This window comes from Dermacentor silvarum, chromosome 4, assembly GCF_013339745.2.
Source record: "Dermacentor silvarum isolate Dsil-2018 chromosome 4, BIME_Dsil_1.4, whole genome shotgun sequence".
Classification (NCBI taxonomy): domain Eukaryota; kingdom Metazoa; phylum Arthropoda; class Arachnida; order Ixodida; family Ixodidae; genus Dermacentor; species Dermacentor silvarum.
Window position 1 is genome coordinate 219,508,816 of NC_051157.2, and position 5,348 is coordinate 219,514,163.

The 5,348-nt window shown below is 56.9% G+C and overlaps 2 non-coding genes across 2 annotated transcripts; both read right to left on the reverse strand.

Annotated features, from left to right (window-relative positions):
* Positions 1 to 672: 672 nt before the first annotated feature.
* LOC119451060 (5.8S ribosomal RNA) lies at positions 673 to 825 on the reverse strand. Its single transcript, XR_005191632.1, has one exon. It is a non-coding gene; the product is annotated as a 5.8S ribosomal RNA (ribosomal RNA).
* A 1,686-nt stretch (positions 826 to 2,511) lies between these two features.
* LOC119451203 (small subunit ribosomal RNA) lies at positions 2,512 to 4,326 on the reverse strand. The gene has a single exon (XR_005191730.1). It is a non-coding gene; the product is annotated as a small subunit ribosomal RNA (ribosomal RNA).
* Positions 4,327 to 5,348: the final 1,022 nt, after the last annotated feature.

Genomic DNA, 5,348 nt, shown 5'->3' on the forward strand with positions numbered 1-5,348 from the left:
CCCACGCTTTCGAAGGAGACATTTTCCGCTTCGCGGCGACTATTTCGTCGTGCAGTTTTCTTCGCGCTCGCAGACGGCGCACTCGCGTAACCGCATCACTACCGCTTCGGGGCGCACCCTTGTCCTCCCCGTTCCGCGCAAGAATTTTTTCCGATTCCTATTCCTGCGACGAAACCCAGACTAGGGCGCCTGCACCCGTGCGGTGACGCGGACGAGTGACCTTTTTGCAAGAGCTCGACGTACTCCGAAGGCAAACAACGCAACGTGCGATCACGCTCGCTTAGCGCACGGCGCGGGAATCGGCCGGCATTTGCTTCCCGCGTTTGTCCGTGCACGCAAGCTTCCGACTCTCTCGCAAACGTGCGCGCTACTGCTGTCGCAACAGACGTTTGCGCCTCGCGATTCAGACCGCACTTTCCCTGCAGGTGTCCGACTCCATCCTGCGGCGGTCTCTTCGGAGGCGCGCACTAGCCGCGCTGCAGTAGTACAATGCCTCGTTTCCGTCTCTGCGAAGTTTTGGCACAACAGTTCAGTTCGCCACCGTCTCCCTCACGTGAGGCCGCTGGCGCGTGGCTTCAGCACTCAACGTACTGTCCGTGATGCCGACGCGGTCAAAACGAGTCGACGGACGCACGTTCCCTTGTGCGCCGAAGGCTCTCTTGATATGTGATCCGACCCTCAGACAGACGAAGCCAAGGGAAGACCCAAGGCCGCAATGTGCGTTCAAAGAATCAGTGCTCAGTGTGTCCTGCAATTCACACCAAGTCTCGCAGCTGGCTGCGTTCTTCATCGACCCGAGAACCGAGTGATCCACCGCTTAGAGTCGTGAAAAGTAGTTTGTTCAATTCCGTACAGTACAACCAGGGTTTTAGGCACGTGGCGTCTCCCTGTGTGTGGTTTCGAAGGGCACCTTTCTGCGCGCGCTCCTCGAGTCTGCGCGCTCTTTCGACAGCCGCGTCTCAGACAGCTGGTAGCATATAGGCGCACCACACCCTGCTACTTGCGTGTTGCGTTTCCAGCTAAACCCCGCGAGCCTTTGTGTGCACGTAAGCCTCCACTCTGTATGCACCAGGATCAGATGTAGGACCAAGATGCAGTGGAGCCGCTCACGGCTACACACCCGCGGGGGCGTGGCTCCCCTTACCACGTCTTTTTCTTTTTTGCGAGCACTCGAAGCCGGTTTTCCCTGCCAACCACCCACCGGACCCGTGTGCTACGTGTGCACGTTCACATTGCTCCACGAAAATTGGAAAAAAGCCGCAAGGCCATGAGGGGGCACGAGCAGCTGTGGAGTCTTTCACGGCGACACGGCCACGGGTGGGGTCTCGCCCCCATCGACGTGTCTCGCTTTTAGTCATCAGAAGGGTACTCAAATTGACCACAATGTCCCTAACACACAAACACGCTTTCGCATCGGCGGATTGCCGCAGCACACCCGCTGCTGATCCGACAGTCTACTTGAGACGACGGACAAGAGCCCGGCGCGCGTACTCGCGCGGCTCTCCAAAACCACTCGGCCAGTGCCAGGGACAGCTTTCGGCGCCGGAGCCGCAACAATTCTACTCGAGGCGGAAGACGAAGCCAGCAAGAGCCTGGCCGCAAGTGCGTTCAAGTTTCGAGACTTCAGTCCCTCGTCTGTCCGTAAATCCTCTTTCGACGTGCGGCGCCTTCCCAAAGCGCACAAGTCCGTTAACCGCGGAACGCGTCCGACGTAGCAAAGCCGCGTTTCCTCTCGTACTTCGCAGCAGCGCCGCCTTTCCCTCGGCGGCGGGCGAATAGCCTGCCAACGTCGTCGCATTCAACCGCGATCTCGACATCTCGCGCGTCACGAGCAGGAGCCGACCGGCAGCCTCCGGCCCTGTCGGGCTCGGTGGCACTTGCCGCGGAGGACGGGAGGGCGTTATGGGCCACGGTTCCTATTGTACTTGGCAGCCACACCCTCGTACCGCCAGTTCCATGACCGACCGAATGCCGCGCCGTTCCTTCAGTACTTGGGCAGCAACATAGTCGGGTCGTTACTCCATACTCGCCGCAGGAAGCGACCGGCAGCCGCCAGCCTTTTCAGACTCGGCGGCGTTTGCCGCGGAGGACGGGAGAGCGCTTGCACCGCAGTTCCAACTATGAATGATGGATGGCAGGCAGCTTTAGCTCTCGACCGCCAGTTCCTTGACCGACCTCTACCGTTCCTCTCGTACTGGGCAAAGCTTTGTCGGGTCGTCTTACTCCCATTCCGCGCATGAGCGTCGAGGCGGACTGAAAGCCCACCCATGAAAGTGCGTTACGCCGTTTGTACCCACGGGCGCGGCCAAGCCAACCGTCCAAGGTTGCAGCCGCCGCCCGCTGGGCGCAACAAATTGGGCACGGGGCGCCCCTCAGAATTCAGGCAGTCCCCGCGCATGTTCGGGTATAGCCGTCCCCGCGTCCAAGCGGGGACAGCGGCGGAAAGCGTCGGGCGCAGCGAGCCGCTCCACCCACACGGGGCAGAAACGATCGTCACCCTTCACAGTCCGGTAATGATCCTTCCGCAGGTTCACCTACGGAAACCTTGTTACGACTTTTACTTCCTCTAAATGATCAAGTTTGGTCATCTTTCCAACAGACCGGCGCAACCGAAAGGCCGCGCCGGACATCGGTCCGAAGACCTCACTAAATCATTCAATCGGTAGTAGCGACGGGCGGTGTGTACAAAGGGCAGGGACGTAATCAACGCGAGCTTATGACTCGCGCTTACTGGGAATTCCTCGTTCAAGGGGAACAATTGCAAGCCCCTATCCCAATCACGAAAGAAGTTCCACGGGTTACCCAGTCTTTTCAGACAGGGATAAAGACACGCTGCTTCCTTCAGTGTAGCGCGCGTGCGGCCCCGGACATCTAAGGGCATCACAGACCTGTTATTGCTCTGTTTCGTGCGGCTAGGAGCCGCTTGTCCCTCTAAGAAGGTTGTAAGGTGCTGGGAACCCCGCACCTATTTAATAGGCTAGAGTCTCGTTCGTTATCGGAATTAACCAGACAAATCGCTCCACCAACTAAGAACGGCCATGCACCACCATCCACCGAATCAAGAAAGAGCTCTCAATCTGTCAATCCTCCCAGTGTCCGGGCCGGGTAAGTTTTCCCGTGTTGAGTCAAATTAAGCCGCAGGCTCCACTCCTGGTGGTGCCCTTCCGTCAATTCCTTTAAGTTTCAGCTTTGCAACCATACTTCCCCCGGAACCCAAATACTTTGGTTTCCCGGAAGCTGCCCGCCGAGTCATTTGAGTAACTCAGGCGGATCGCTGGTTGGCATCGTTTATGGTCAGAACTAGGGCGGTATCTGATCGCCTTCGAACCTCTGACTTTCGTTCTTGATCAAAGAAAACATTCTTGGCAAATGCTTTCGCAGTAGTTCGTCTTGCGACGGTCCAAGAATTTCACCTCTAGCGCCGCAATACGAATGCCCCCGTCTGTCCCTCTTAATCATTACCTCGTATTCCAAAAACCAACAGAACAGAAACGAGGTCTTGTTCTATTATTCCATGCAAGTTTATTCAGGCGACTCGCCTGCGTTGAGCACTCTAATTTTTTCAAAGTAAAAGCACCGGCCTTCTCGAGGCACACAATGAAGTGCACCAAGAAAGGACCGGCATGATGTTCAGTCCGAGCCGTCGCATCGGGTAGATGCACTACTCGTCTGGAACTGAGATCCAACTACGAGCTTTTTAACCGCAGCAGCTTTAGTATACGCTATTGGAGCTGGAATTACCGCGGCTGCTGGCACCAGACTTGCCCTCCAATTGATCCTCGTTAAAGGATTTAGAGTGTACTCATTTCAATTACGGGGCCTCAAAAGAGTCCCGTATTGTTATTTTTCGTCACTACCTCCCCGTGCCGGGAGTGGGTAATTTGCGCGCCTGCTGCCTTCCTTGGATGTGGTAGCCGTTTCTCAGGCTCCCTCTCCGGAATCGAACCCTGATTCTCCGTTACCCGTAACAACCATGGTAAGCAAGTAACCTACCATCGAAAGTTGATAAGGCAGACACTTGAAAGAAACGTCGCCGGCTCGTGGCCATGCGATCAGCACAAAGTTATCCAGAGTCACCACACAATACGGGCCGAAACCCGATCGATCTTGGTCTAATAAAAGCACCCGTCGCCCAAAGGGCTTCAGGCTCACTGCATGTATTAGCTCTAGAATTGCCACAGTTATCCAAGTAGGAAGAAACGATCTAAGGAACCATAACTGATTTAATGAGCCATTCGCGGTTTCGCCTTATTTCGGCATGTACTTAGACATGCATGGCTTAATCTTTGAGACAAGCATATGATTACTGGCAGGATCAACCAGGTAATCGTTCAACTGCGCGTCCAGCCATGCCGGACGCCGTTGTTGCGACGCCGAGGCCACCTTCAGGCGCCTCAGCACGCTTCGTTTTTGCAAAGCCCACCTCTTTGCACAGTCCGAGATGACGGCGTTCGAGCTCGCTACGGCGCCCTCCCCGCAGGGCTGGGTATCGCCACGCGGCAAGAAGCACGCACACTCTCGATAGATTCGTTGCGTCGACTCGGTCACGGCTTGCGGGATTTGCCATCAGCCCGCAGCACTGGTGGACCGATCGGCGCTTGCAACGTAGCCGAGACGGCAAAGCCGCCAAGCGACGGGTCACGCCCGCGCCTTCGGCGCTTTCTTATTTGACTCGTCCGAGGACGATGCGGAACACACCTCGATATCGTGGATACGGCGTCGTCCGACAACCAGCCCCTAACGCATCAAGCGGATGAGGCTGCAGACGATTGCCGAGGGATCCACGGGAGAGGCTCCGGGGACACGCTTGACGGGCACGGAGCCCGCCGCATATCAGACACCCAGGTCGCACGCACTCGGGGGGCGACTGCACTCCAACCCCCATATAATAGCAGCGATAAGTACCCAGACCTCCATGGGGCCGTACTCGTGGCATTTTCGACGGGGATTTGGCGGAAATCGTGCCGCACCTTGACGAACTTTGAAAGTTTACGTCGGCTGCACAGGGCCGAAGTCGTGAAAACCAACACCGCGCAAGAGGGTCGTGATCGTCAATGTTTCGCCAGCGGCGAGTACGGCTTCGCGAATATTCACGTGCCTGAACCACCGCGCATCCTGTGCTGACTTTCACGGCGAACGAGCTTTCCGCTGCCGCACTTTCTCTGCAAACGTTGTGCCACGCACGGTGCTGTGCTCCATGACCGTTGTTTTGGACGGTGGCTTGCGTACTCGTCGGCGTATTTCCACCTCTCGCGTGCACCACGGTGCCCCAGCTCACCGATTCAAGGCAAACGTGCGAGCCGCTTTCGGTATTTCCACGGAAAAGTTGCGCTGAACGTGGCTTGCGC